This window comes from Schistocerca serialis, chromosome 7, assembly GCF_023864345.2.
Source record: "Schistocerca serialis cubense isolate TAMUIC-IGC-003099 chromosome 7, iqSchSeri2.2, whole genome shotgun sequence".
Taxonomy (NCBI): domain Eukaryota; kingdom Metazoa; phylum Arthropoda; class Insecta; order Orthoptera; family Acrididae; genus Schistocerca; species Schistocerca serialis.
Genome location: NC_064644.1, coordinates 45,048,699 through 45,064,530, shown reverse-complemented (window position 1 = coordinate 45,064,530; position 15,832 = coordinate 45,048,699).

The window sequence follows — 15,832 nt, the reverse complement described above, 5'->3', positions numbered from 1 at the left end:
AAATCAGAAGATTCCAGTGAACACAAACTACAAGAAAAAAATCAGAAGATTCCAGTGACGTATCCTGACAGGGTCGCCATATGAAACGTCCCCTTTGAAGTATTATACAAGACTGTGCTTAAACTGACACACAATATTTTTAGCGCTACGCAATCTGGCTTTCAAAAATCCCTACAAAAGAATGGCCCTGACTAACATTAACCTATACCTTTCACAAATCTCTTACCTCACCAAAAATCTTCGTTACTCGAACTACTGCAATACAGCGAGCACCACTACTGCCAGCTAAATAAAAGATACTGAAGGCACTAACTACTAATAGGCATAGTTAGCAAATGAAAGATTTTAATATAGAACAAACAATGTATTTACCTTAATAGCGTTGAAAAATCATAATATACATAGCGGTTCATGACATCCAGTCTTACAAATTTCAAAACTCCGCAATTTCTCTCCCCACATCCACCACTGCTGGCGGCTCACCTCCAACTGCGCCACGCTACGCACTGTTAACATCCAGCTGCCCAACACTACAATGGCAGGCAACAATGCAAACTAGTCACAGACTGCACACAGCACAGCCAGTGATTTTCATACAGAGCGCTATGTGGCATTACCAATAAAAAAACCTAAACAGCCTACTTATACCTTATCCTCGACTTTTTATGCTTTCATTTCTTTCGACATTTCACTTTCGTTGCCGCTAGCATAACGCTAGTAAATTATTGAAAATTTTCGACTTCTCGAGAAGATTGCCTCTGGTGTGCAAGGAAGTGAAAGCTAGCGGTCGACATGGTTCCTAGCATGGTTGGTGAGCGCTCAGAGAAGGTCACGCCAGGAGTTATAGAAGGGACGGGTGTGAATCGGGGAGGGGGGGGAGGTTCGAACCACCCTACCCTCCCTCTCCCCTCCCCTTAGCCGGCAGCGTAGTCAAATTCTATACTACATTGTAAGGCAAAAGTAAACCTGATCCATGTAGACTTACTAAATACTAATGTTCTTCGTTCAAACCCCAAATTATTAAATGAACAATTATTACAGATAAGAATTTCACTGTTGAGAGAGGCATAAGCTTCAAGACGGTGTCTCACACAACAGAAAAACTCACTTTCAAATGCGCTGTTTTATCGCCGGATGTATGTAGTTATATCATCAAATTTTCCCCATCGAGAACGACCTGTGACTCTCGGTATTTTGGATTTGATTTCTCGCGGATCTGACTTTCGGCAAATTTAATTTTATTGACAAATATTTGGTATTTGTCAAAAGGGAGAGAATAATTATAAGAGATGAATTCGTAATATTTAACAATAGATAAGTTTTCTACATAATTCAGTTTATTTTTCGTGTAAAGTACTAGATATCTTCGGTAATTATCATTTCCTATCAAATGCTCTCCACAACTTCATTACATCTTTCATTTTATTATTTGTAGCTTCCGTGTCATCAAAGAAATTTGGTGTAGAATTTTAATGAACAATAACTATATAATTCCGCAGCAAACATTTAATACCGAATTTCAAGGACAGTTTTTACGTAGATACGTGGACATTGGCAATTTAGAATTATAAGGGAAACTTTGTGTGTTCAGTGTTCAGAGAATTTGACGTCCAGCTATTGGCATTTTAAATATAGAATAAGCCAGCCAAAAAATCAGTACCATACACATAATGTACTGAAGCACTTCTCTACTCAAAAAACGGAAACAATGTATAAAATTTTGCCATACTCTTAAAATATGTAATTACCAACGTCAGTACAGTTTTTATCTTCCTTCTAAACACCGTAGTAAGTTATTATCTGATCATTTTATGAGGACAGTGCGCTTCGTAATGCGAACAGTTAATCACTTTCTTGTGTTTATATTTCTTCGGTACATCTCCATTAACGTTCCTCCCAAGCCAGAGAAATATACGACAGCGTCCTAACCTGTCCATATATGGGACGTTAAAACTGACGTGGATGTGCTGAGGGACAAGTTTTGTGTGTCACGACATGAAAATCAATGATGCGAAGCCTGAAGTAAAGTATTTATTTCAGGGTAAAGTGCTGCGACACGTGAAGAAACACGGTGAAAGATCTTCCCGCGTCACAAGCTTAACTGAGCAGAGGCCTTATTGGAATACGTCTTGGAAAGAGAGAAATTCTGGATGATATGGAAGACTGCGGACACTGCCCTTCAGGCATGCAATTTGCATTAAGACAGGAAAGTAGTGTAACAATTATGGTACGTTATGTACCCTCCTTCACGTACTATAATTTAGACTGCGTGGTATAGATGTACAGTAGAGAAAATTGTGACTTATTGTGAACAAGTACTCTATTTAGCGGTTCCAGTATTAATACTGGTGGACTATGAAAACATGCTGTTCCGAGGCTCTGGCACATCAAAAATATACAAAAAATTCTTAGGTGTTGGTAGACCTCATCATAATGAAATATCAGCATACAGTACAAAGATGGTTAAATCTGCTGCCATGTTTCTAAGTTCACAGACATATTACGGTATTTCATTACGCAAACACCTGTTCCTTTTAACACCCAGAGATGTTTTTTTATTCATTTCTGTAAAATGCAATCTCGCATTAAGTAATAATTATTATAAGGAATTTAGGCCTAAATAGTACAAGATGTTCGAAATTCCGAGAAAAATAGGAGTAAGTTATACAGAAAAACGGATACTATACAATATATAGGAACAATAAGACTGAAAGACCAAGAACGAAATGTTTGGATTAAAAATGGTGTAAGACAGGGATGTATTCTTTCACTCTTGTTGTTCAATGTATACCTCGAAGAAGCAATGTCGAAAATAAAAGAAAGGCTCAGGAGTGGAATTAAAATTCAGGGTGAAATGATGTCAGTGATAACATTCGCTGATGACACTGCTATCTTGAACGAAAGTGGAGAAAATTACAGGATCTGTTGAATTGAATGACCAGTCTAATGAATCCAGTGTATGGATTGAGAGTGAATCGATGAAACACGAAAGTAACTAGAAGCAGCTGACATGAGAACAGTGAGAAACTTAATACGAGGATTGGTGATCACGAAGTGGATAGAGTTAATGAATTCTGCTACCTAGTTAGCAAAATAATCTTTGACGGAAGAAACAAGGAAGACATAAAAAGCAGACTATTACTGTGAAAATGGGCATTCCTGGCCAAGAGAAGTCTTACAGTATTAAACATATGTCCTAATCTGAGGAAGACGTTACTGACAATGTGCGTTTGGAGCACAGTATGGTATTGCAGTGAGACATGGACTGTGGGAAATCCGGAAGAAGAGAATCGAAGTCTTTGAGATGTGGTGCTACAGAAGAATACTGAAAATTAGGTGGACTGGTAAGACAAGGCGTGAGAGGATCTCCGGGGAAACGGTGAGGAAAGGAATATACGGAAACCAATGAAAAGAAGAAGGGGCTGTCTGATTGGACATATGTTAAGACACCAGAGAATAAAGTCGATCGTACCAGAGGGATCTATAGAGAGTAAAAGCATTCAGAAGACTGATGACTCAAAGAAAAAGTAAAAGTTTTCTCTAGACTGAGTCAGTATCCTATCAGTTCCTCAGAAATTCATCTATTAAGTAGCTATAAAATGCACCTGTGACAGATTTTGCAGTTTCCGTGTAATCAGGACGTACATTCACGTGTAATGCTTTACGCTGTTTCGATTACACTTTTCGGCATTTTAGTGGTTTTCGCCAAGTCTTCAACTCAGTTTACAATGTAAAGACACTCCTGAAGATGTCCCACGCTCTCTGAAGGAGCGTTGTTAATCACCGCCCGGCCATTTAGATGTAGGTTGAGAGGTATATTGCCGTGTGTTGCTACAGGACGATCAGCAGACATTTTCAGTTAGGTTCTGTTCTGTAGCACTTGTTTGCCGAGTTAACAAATTACTTACCCTATACATGTAATTTTTACGACTATCCTCAGCTGCAACCTTACGTATTGCGAAAATACGATAGATATGACTGAGACATTCGACTCGCAAGCTACACTTTCGAACTTCACAAACAGAATGTTTATTTAGCTGTTACGTAATTGACTTCTGTTTATTTTGACCTGTTTTCATACTCAGTTTGACATGAAATCTGACGCTTTTCTTTACTGCATGTGTGCGTGTGCGTTTACTCTTTTTTATCTGTTAGTGTCATCTTTTTGCGTAGTTCCTTTAATGTATTAAATAATGTGCAGTTGCTTAGTGTAGGGAAGTGTCGTTTGTAATCTGTTTGTGTTCTGTTAATATTCTCTGTACGTCAAAGTTTTTCTTCTGTTGTAAGTTTTTGGTATGGGCTGTGCCTGGATTTTATATTTCTCAGACTCTATCTATTGTAGTTGGGTTGTGGCTGTGGGCTGTTAAATGGTGAGCAAATGTGCTGTTACTTTTTATGGCTCTGAGATATTCTGACTATCTACTTTTAAAGTTTATGCGGGCCTGTCATACGAAGGGCGTCTATGCTAAGAGCCGTTATGCGCATTTCCTCTGGAGTTTCGGTGGATATTTGCCATGTTTTTTCAGTGTTTAGCTGTAGTCAGTCCAAACAAACATGGCTCATCACGTCTTTCATTACACGTCCAATGTGGACTATTTGTTTCCCGTTACGAATAAAATGATTTTTAAAGCAGAATTTTACGAGTCCATTCGGAAGGGCGGTCCCATATTAGTCTACTGAGATATTCGTATTATCGGTGTGCATTAACAGGTACAGTAAAACACGAAGAATAACCAGTGTTCAAGCATCGCCCTGGCCGCTACCGCTGTGCAGCACCACTGCTTAGTCGCTTTTGGAGTACTGGGAATTCGTTGTCTCCGACTGTTAATTTACTCATATTGAGTGGTAAGGGGCGATTTGTAAAAATTACTTGAGAGAAGGCGAGCTTATTAGTCCAGATCGGCTTTAAACAACCTTTATTGTAAATTAACAACTTCGATAAGCCAAGTTACCATCTTCAGATCTCGGTATAAGGTTATTGCATGTTTCCTATACCGGTTGTACAAGTACTCTTTCTGAAACACTGCCAGGTACTTGAGGGACGAGATGAACGAAGCATCGGCATATGAAGGTTAAAACCAGGATATACAAGATATTTTTTTTCCCACAGTGTTCAGACTCTAGGGACTGACCGATGGGAGGATACGGAACAAAAAAGGTCTAATGAATTTATGTCCGGAAATGCATGGTTTCCGTGTCAGAGACCATTTATTCAATCATAATTAATTACAGAGACTGCGGTCTAATACACGCTGTACCATGCAGCTACAGTTACAACACCCATGGTTTTCTCCTAGAGGGTGGTACTGATCCTCATACGTCACGCCTAGTGCCCTTTCCTGTCATAGTAATTGGTAATGTTTCCAGAATAAGATTTTCACCCTGCAGCGGAGTGTGCGTTGATATGAAACTTCCTGGCAGATTGAAACTGTGCGGCGGACCGTGACTCGAACTCGGGACCTTTACCTTTCGCGGGCAAGTGCTCTACCAACTGAGCTACCCAAGCACGACTCACGCCCCATCCTCACAGCTTTACTTCTGCCAGTATCTCGTCTCCTACCTTCCAAACTTTACAGAAGCTCTCCTGCGAACCTTGTAGAACCAGCACTCCTGAAAGAAAGGTAATGTTGTTTCCGATTCACTTGTCTTGCTGACTCACCTTGTAATGGATGTGATAACAGGGCTGTACACAATGGTTCCGTCTTCGAATCGAGAGCTTACCGACATGGTATTTAGTTACGGAAAGGCAAATGGCGACGGGCGGCGGGCAGCAAGGTTGTATCAGGAGACTTCTCCCCGGCGACAACAAGCACAGTATTCAGTGTTTCGCCGTTTGTCTGAGACAGAGTCGTTTCAGGAAGCAGGAAATCATGAAGGACGTACCGGAAATGTTCGGACACCAGGGTTGTAGGAAAATGTGGAAGGCGTCCACCGTGTCAATACCAGGCAGTTGGCTCGCCAGTACAGGGTAAGCCAGACGATCGTGGGGAACGTTCTGCATGACAATTGTTACTACCCTTATCATTAACAGCGTGTGCAGGGCTTACTAGTAACAGAGTTTCCACATCGGGAGCAGTACCGTCAAACCACGATTCCGGGACCTGTGTTATCCATCCTATTCACAGATGAGGCCACCTTCTACGGAGTGGTATCTTCAAATTGCATAACAATCATGTATCCAAAATAGTATGCAGAGCGCCCATGGTATGGTGACAGCGAATCATCAGCGTCGGTGCAGCCGAAATGGTTCAAATGGTTCAAATAGCTCTGAGCACTATGGGACTTAACTTCTTTGGTCATCAGTCCCCTAGAACTATTTAAACCTAACTATCCTAAGGACATCACACACACCCATGCCCGAGGCAGGATTCGAACCTGCGACCGTAGCGGTCGCGCGGTTCCAGACTGTAGCGCCCAGAACCGCTCGGCCACTTCGCCCGGCAGCCGGAATGTGTGGTCCGGGATAATTGGCGACCGTATTTTGGCACCAGTCTTTCCTTCCACGTCGCCTAACAAGCAGGAACTACCGGCGTTTCTTGTGGGTAACTGTGTCTCCCCTGCTGGAAGAAGCGCCATTGTTGATTCGAAGAGTTATGTGGCTGCTACATGATGGTGCTCCAGTCCACTTCGCCATTAACGTCAGGACGCATCTCAATCACGTCTGCCCCGGTTGTTGGGTCGGACGAATGGCTCCACTTGCATGGCGTGCTCGTTCACCGGATCTCAACCCGTGCGATTCCTGCATGTGGGGCCATCCCAAAAGTATCGTGTACGCAGAGCCCATTCGAGATGTGGAGACCCTGGAGCACCGTATTCATGCTGCCTTTGACACTGTTCGGATGTAGCATGGCCCATGTGAACATGTGAGACAGAACATTCTATAGTGCGTATGTGCATGCGTTGACGCACATGGGAACCATTTTCAACACATACTGTAACTGTGGCTGCGTATATCAGCGTGTATTGGACCGCGATCTCTGTAACAATGTATGATCGAATAAATTTTCTCTAGCACGAAAACAATGCATTTACGGACATAAGTTCATCAGACGTTTTTTGTCCTGTATCTTCTTTTCGATCACTCCCTAGAGTTCGTAAACGACGGAAAAAACCACCCTCTACAGAGTAATTTACCAAATGTTTATGTCCCATGCTATACTCTACTATGTACACTCCTGGAAATTGAAATAAGAACACCGTGAATTCATTGTCCCAGGAAGGGGAAACTTTATTGACACATCCCTGGGGTCAGATACATCACATGATCACACTGACAGAACCACAGGCACATAGACACAGGCAACAGAGCATGCACAATGTCGGCACTAGTACAGTGTATATCCACCTTTCGCAGCAATGCAGGCTGCTATTCTCCCATGGAGACGATCGTAGAGATGCTGGATGTAGTCCTGTGGAACGGCTTGCCATGCCATTTCCACCTGGCGCCTCAGTTGGACCAGCGTTCGTGCTGGACGTGCAGACCGCGTGAGACGACGCTTCATCCAGTCCCAAACAGGCTCAATGGGGGACAGATCCGGAGATCTTGCTGGCCGGGGTAGTTGACGTACACCTTCTAGAGCACGTTGGGTGGCACGGGATACATGCGGACGTGCATTGTCCTGTTGGAACAGCAAGTTCCCTTGCCGGTCTAGGAATGGTAGAACGATGGGTTCGATGACGGTTTGGATGTACCGTGCACCATTCAGTGTCCCCTCGACGATCACCAGTGGTGTACGACCAGTGTAGGAGATCGCTCCCCACACCATGATGCCGGGTGTTGGCCCTGTGTGCCTCGGTCGTATGCAGTCCTGATTGTGGCGATCACCTGCACGGCGCCAAACACGCATACGACCATCATTGGCACCAAGGCATAAGCGACTCTCATCGCCGAAGACGACACGTCTCCATTCGTCCCTCCATTCACGCCCGTCGCGACACCACTGGAGGCGGGCTGCACGATGTTGGGGCGTGAGCGGAAGACGGCCTAACGGTGTGCGGGACCGTAGCCCAGCTTCATGGAGACGGTTGCGAATGGTCCTCGCCGATACCCCAGGAGCAACAGTGTCCCTAATTTGCTGGGAAGTGGCGGTGCGGTCCCCTACGGCACTGCGTAGGATCCTACGGTCTTTGCGTGCATCCGTGCGTCGCTGCGGTCCGGTCCCAGATCGACGGGCACGTGCACCTTGTAAGTAGGCTGTTTATGTTTTCTCTATGTAAGTAGGCTGTTTATGTTTTCTTATTGGCAACGTTACGTAGCGCTCAATATGAAAATCACTGGCTGTGCTGTGTGCAGTCTGTGGCTAGTTTGCATTGTTGTCTGCCATTGTAGTGTTGGGCAGCGGCAGCTGGATGTGAACAGCGCGTAGCGTTGCGCAGTTGGAGGTGAGCCGCCAGCAGTGGTGAATGTGGGGAGAGAGATGGCGGAGTTATGTAATTTGTCAGGAACTGCTATATTTATATATGATGATATCAAGGTAAATACATTGTTTGTTCTCTATTAATATCTTTCATTTGCTAACTATCCCTATCAGTAGTTAGTGCCTTTAGTAGTTTGAATCTCTTATTTAGCTGGCAGTAGTGGCGCTTGCTGTATTGCAGTAGTGGGAGAAACGAAGATTATTGTGAGGTAAGTGATTTAGTGATTTGTGAAAGGTATAGTTTAATGTTAGTCAGGGCCATTCTTTTGTAGGGATTTTTGAAAGTCAGATTGCGTTGCGCTAAAAATATTTTATGTCAGTTTAAGCACAGTCGTGTATAATTGTTCAAAGGGGACGTTTCATATGTCGACCCTTAGCCGAGGATACCTCACTGGAATCTTCTGATTTTTTGTTGTAGTTTGTGTAATTAGTGTAGATTTTGTTTATTGCTAGCGTGTAATTGTAGAGAAAATCTCCTTTGTAGTTGCAGTCTTTCATTGTTGTACAGTAAAACAGTTGTGGCATGCATGTAGATTTGCACCAAGTATTTCGCAGCTGCAATTAACTAGATATTATTTTCAGTGTTATGTTAATGTGTTCTCTTATTTTTGCTCTTCAAATTGTGCTTTTCTGTGTTGTCGTGTGAAATATTGTGACAATAATGGCGTGTGAAAAACGTAATACTAGGCTCCAAAGTAAACTGAGAAATGACAGTGAAAATGAAAGCAGTGTGTTAGCGCCACCGAGTAATGAATTAACTGATGTTCAAAGTAGTAATTTGGTAATTGTGCATAGGGAAATGGAGCGGGCTGCAAATAATGGTATAGACAGTGAAACAGGTAGTGAACAGGGAAGCATTATCGATCGATCGGTCGGCAACAGCTCGCCTCAGGAATCCGAAATGACAGGACACAATTTCGCAAATACTGTAGATTCAGGTTTTGGGTTATCACCGTTTTCTCAAATAAGTCAAGACGCATTTTCTGCTTGTCAAAATGTGAATGTTGCCGGTGCAAATGCACTGCCGAAAAGCGTAGAGAAACAGATTCCAGACACTAATACATTATTATTGCAATTAATGCAACAAATGGAACAAAATCAGAGACAAATGGGACAAAATCTTCAAAAGCTAGACACAATGGAACAAAATCAGAGACAAACACAGCAAAAGCTTCAAAAGTTAGACACCACACTTGAAAAAACACGTGAAGGTTTAACTACTGAGTTACATAACATTGAATCGAAATGTCAAAAAGTCTGTAATGACGTAAAAACACAAATTTGTGAGCATTTTCAACCTATTTTTTCGCGGCATGAAAATGTATTACAGAATCACGAAGCAGCCATAAAAGAACTGCAAACCATTGTTCATGAAAATCACGACACCTTGCAAGCTAAAATTGACTCAGTTGCATCTACCGATTCGGTTACGCAACTTGCAAAAACTCAGTAAAACTTAAAGGACACAGTAGATACTCTGAAACTTGGTTCAGAAAAACATACAGAGGAAATAATTTCACTATCGGATAAAGTAGCTGAACTTTCAGATCAGTTCACTAACTTATCTACAAAGGTAGATGATGGTCTGAATAACACAACACCTGTAGCCTTCACTGACACAGAAGAGTATGAACAAATTAGAAAATTCAAACAGAATCAAAATCAAATCAATACACAGTACAAAAGAGAAATCCGGGAAGTACAAGATCAGCTGACACAAGTAATTCAAGAATTACGTATTTCAGAGGATACTCGCGCCCCAATACGGGAAGAGGGACATAGAAATACGGAACAACCACAAAATAATAACACAGGACACTTCGGAAATTATGAAAGAAATTGGCAAGGCGTATTGGATTTTGAGATGGAACCGCCGAAACGAAGTAACAATGACCGACATGCGACTCGCCGACATGACGATTTTGACTATAAGCTGTTCATTACTACACGTAAATTCAAAACATTTAAGAATTCTGGCAACGACATTCATCCATAAGCATGGCTCCATCAATTCTCTCATTGTTTTCCTCCCAACTGGTCATTAGAGCACAGATTAGAATTTATGTGTGGCTACTTAGAGAATGAACCAGCTGTAAGAATGCGATCGGTCATTCACGATTGCCACAGTGAAGGAGAATTTTACCATGCCTTCCTCTCAGCATATTGGTCTCAAGCTACACAAGACCGTGTAAAACATGGCATCATAATGATGAGACATTTCGAACAATCAGAATTCTCCAGTCTTGTGAAATATTTTGAAGACATGTTGCACAAGAATCAGTACCTGTTAAACCCATACAGCCCCTCAGAACTCATCCGCATTTGCTTAATCAAATTACCTGAACATTTACGACATATTATTTTGGCAGGACGTTGCAAAGACGACATTGAAGCCTTTCAGGGACTGTTACAAGAACTAGAAATTGACACTGACAATCGCGGAACGCGAAACCAGGAACACAACAATTACAGGTCACATCCGTCGCAATTCCGCGATGAAAGAAATAATAACTGGACGCGACAAGGCTATTCTCACAACACAAATCGTGACCGAAACAGGCACCACCCATATGACAACCATTGGCAGAGTAATAATTACAGGGAAAGATCACCTCTCCGCGGTAGTGACTATCACAGAGACAATCAGAGAAACAGACAATATGGGAACCAAAATAATTATTATCAAGGGAGACAGAATAACTTCAGACGCAACAGTTCAGCACGCAGTTACGATTCAGGGAGAAATTCTCCACCACTTAACCGACAAGAAAGTAACTACAGGAACTGCCGACATGACGACAGACGATGTGATCGTAACGACAGACCTGAATTCCATCAGAACTGGCGAGCTTTAAACAGGGCTGGGCCCTCTCGGCAAGGCGAATTTGTAGAAGTTAGGTCTCCTAATCCCAATAACGACGCGCGCCAACAAAGGGCAGACAATGACTCGCACCGCAGGCAGCCGCGTGCGCCCGCTGGCTCAGGGAAAAATAACGAAGACGCTAGCCTTGAGAAAAGATTTAGCATTCTTTACCGATGTAAACAACATGATAATTGCTTTGAAGTTGAAAGTCTGCGTACTAGGAAGAGTAAAGGATTGCACCACACTTCACATGTAAAACCGCTTACTGAGAGATAATCTGCTTTTTAACTTTGTCTTTGCCATAAAACTTTTCACTTCACATTTCTAGTATGCTGTGTCAGACTTAAGAAACTGTTAACATACAACTATGTTTGAAGTTAAATATCCAGTCTAGAACCTAGGGAGCATTTTTAAACAGAAATTACGAATGCATTGTTGTAGTGAACAGACGACACAGTGTTGTATTTGTACATTCTTGCTTGTTAGTTGCACGATTATGTAACGACTATAAGTCTCACATACTTAGAACATTTACCAGTACTGCTAATGAGATTCTAATGCAACATTTTGGTTTACTGGAAAATGCATTTGGGATTTAAAGTACTTTCAGTGAGATACCAGATGGCACAGTGGTTAGTTTATGTGACAGCTACACGATTTTATCACGACGCTACTAATGAGTGAATTTACAATGTTGCTTTTGCAGTGTTTCTGTTTTATATCTGCACAGTTTTCTGTTTTATTCTGGAAAGTAAAACAGGTTTTAGTAGTAACTTTTGTAGTATAGCTACAATGAGACTGCCTTTTCCATAGCACAACAATACGTTACAGTACAGTACTTTCTTCATCACGGCAATAAGCGTAATAACTAAGACATTTATACGCAAAGCATTTCACTTTTGTGTATTATGAGGTAAGTACATTGACTTCTGCAGAACTTAGCATTCGGAGGACGATAACTACGACACTTCCACACAGATTATGTTGCAACAAGACGCACATTTAGCGCTACAGTACACGTATTTGAGTCATTAATTTTGTACTTAAAACATTTATTTTTAAAGATTTTTGAATTACAAAGAAAGTTTTCCGTGATACATTTCATTCCATTGCTGTAATCTGTAACACCTGAGGGTATAATTACATTAATCCTCAGGGGTGTATACGCTTACTTTGTGTACCATGTGTTTGGCAACCACAAGGAACCCTAGCTAATATGGTATTTGCTTATACAACTTTACACATCGGTACCATATTTCTCTAACACACAAATTACACAGCTATCTGATCAAGTAACTGAGAGATAAACTTTTTTTATTACATCAGTGACAGATGTTTACGCAATTACACAGTTGGATAACTTCACACTTATGAAACTGTATTTTGTCTGTACTTTGTAAACTGTTCATATTTTTTCGGAATCATTGTGATACTATGAGAGCTTTGAATGATATATTTGGTATGAGATCATGATTTTTAAAGTACGTTTGAGGCAGATGACACTTTTGACATGAGCAGAGAATTTTTTTAGGTTTTGAAATTATTGCAGAAAGCTACGACGTTTTTGAGATTTGACTGAGGTGTTATGATGTTATTTTTACGACGACGATGTGTATTATGCTGCTGAGGTATGTTTATGATTAATAGGCTGATGCTATATGAGTTATTTGATTAAGCCACGTAGCTGTTATGATGAAATATTGAAGAAGTGTCGACGAATATGGTAAGGAATAATGAGTAGTGTTTAGGGACTCTGGTTTGTGAAAAAGGTTGTTGGAAACCAAGAAACGTACTTTAAGAGTTATGAAATGTGTGACTGTATCACAATGCTGACCAATATTTTTTTTTGGACACTTATATTTATAGGGTTTTGTTTCTACAGATTTGCAACGCTAATTCTTGACCTGTGAAATATTTTTATATGAGACTGTCACTGTAGCGGTAAATATTTCCGTAAGAAAGTTAAGTGACCACCTGCACGTAATGCGTCGTGGGCACCCAGCTGTGTCAGACGCCTGGAGAAAAAGCCATTAGCGCGTGCCTTTCAGAGCACAGGAAAAAAAAAAGGGAGGCCATTATCCTGGCCATTGTCATTCCTTTAGAGAAAGCATCGCAAATCCGACACGCTGATTACTTGGAAACATATCGTACTTTCTGATATTTACTGAAATGCCTAGTGAAATGACGAGAAATATTTTTACATCTGCACACCTGATTACGACAAGCATCTTTCTACGAGAGTTGAGAGAATTTCTACTAACTTATGAAATGTCACATGACTATTGAATGATATTTTTATGCTTTGGTTTGCGTAATTGCTTATTTCATTTGATATCTGGTTTCCAGCTGTGTTGCAGCATTGCTTTTATAAAATGAAATGCATTTGCTAATGTGAACACTTTCTGTCAACAGATCTATTAAATAATTATTTTATGATCCACATTCTTTAAAAAAGGAGCACTTGGAAAGGAAAGAACAATAAGAAGGAACTAGTAACAGTAACACATAATTTTCTTTTCAAGTACATGGTAATATTTCTTTTTACAATCAGTTGTGGTGCACCACTTTAATTACATAGATATTAAGATGTGAATATACATTTCCCTTATCTGTGTTGTTGTCTTTAGTGTACTATTTTTTCTGCTTGTGCGTTTGTCATGTTTAGATATAAGTTATTACATTTACTGCTGCTGGCTTTGCCATTTTGCATTCTTTTCATTGCTGTTTGTATTAATTGTTTTGTGCTGCTGCATTGCCTCGTCCCTTAGTTTAGCATCTGAGCTCAGTAGATTTAAGTTAGCTTAAGAGGGGGTAGTCTATAGAAGAGAATGAGTTTCGATGAATTGGAAGAAATGCATAGGGAAGTTATACAAAAAAAAAGTACAGAAAACAGGTTTAGGTAGGATTTTCTTGGAAATAAATGTTGAGGTAAGAAATGTGTGGACATATAAATACAGAAAGCATGCTTAGATAGAATTTTTTTGGTGGAAACAAAGGATGAAATAAGAGGAGAGATATATGAAGTTTTGGGTTGGACTGCAGTACCACATGTTACACTGAAAACAAACCCTGTCCTTTCCCTTTTGTGTTATCCCACTATATGTTTGTGTACCCTTGTGTATTTGTTTTCTTCCTGTCTCTGTGTAGTTTCATAGAATTTTTTCTTCTTTTAATATTAAGCTACATTCACTATGATGAGGAATACTGTTATCCTCGAATATAATTGGCATTAATAATATGTTATTTACTTTGTAAAGATGTTAGACATTATTAATTCTGTTCTGTCTAATGCTCATGTGTGAAGTTGATGTTTCAAAAGTTATTGTGATCTTTTATGTATTTACTTATGTCATAATTCCTGTAACACTGATGTATATGTCTATTTCTATTCTTTTGTAAAGCCTGTACTACAAATGTTATCTGTATTATTATGTTCTTTAATGATGTATTTTGTACCTTTGTTATTGTATTTTTATGTTACCAAATTGTAATTGTTACCAGTTCTTTAAATTAAGTAACATTTCACTGCACACGTTTCTGTTGGTCGTAGTACATGGACAATATGTGAGAAGTAGGGACTGATAGTGTTTGCACGTGTGTTAATAATTCAGCAAGGGACTGGATAGCAGCATTGCTGGATCTAAGGACAATTCCAGAAACTTTGTGAGTGCACAAGTGGTGGTTTATGGACTTGCTATATTGTCCGCAAGACTCTTCGATGGTGATTGTGCACCTGCACAGTCACAACAGATGGCTGCTGGCCATCTCTACAAGGACTACAGTGGGTCTGCATCTTTGATGGCCCACCATTACCATTATCTCTACAAGGACTACAGTGGGTCTGCATCTTTGATGGCCCACCATTACCATTATCTCTACAAGGACTACAGTGGGTCTGCACCTCTGGTGGCCCACCAATACCATAATCTCTACCAGGACTACGGTGGGTCTGCTCTGTGATGACCTATCTACCAATATTCATCAAAACTTCGACTGACTCTGCAGTGGGTTTGCTCTGTTGTGGCCCATTACCTGTATGCATGTCAAGAGTCAGCACTGTCTTTCCGTTGGAAGGACAACACTACTTCTTCAAGACTGCATGGAAATCCACTACTTCTGTGTGCAATTTCTTTTACTAATGAGACTTTGTGAAAAAAAACCTGTAATTACTGTTATGATGAATGATCAGGACTATCTTTATGGACTGTGAGAAAATTTGAGCTTTTGACCAACATAATATCAATAAGTGTGTGCATTTGATTTCTTTGTTATTGTAATTATGAAAAATTTTATCAAATCATTATTGGCCACTGCCCAAAAAAAAAATTTGTAAAATTTTTTGTGGGGAGCATGGGGGCTATGTAAGTAGGCTGTTTATGTTTTCTCTATGTAAGTAGGCTGTTTATGTTTTCTTATTGGCAACGTTACGTAGCGCTCAATATGAAAATCACTGGCTGTGCTGTGTGCAGTCTGTGGCTAGTTTGCATTGTTGTCTGCCATTGTAGTGTTGGGCAGCGGCAGCTGGATGTGAACAGCGCGTAGCGTTGCGCAG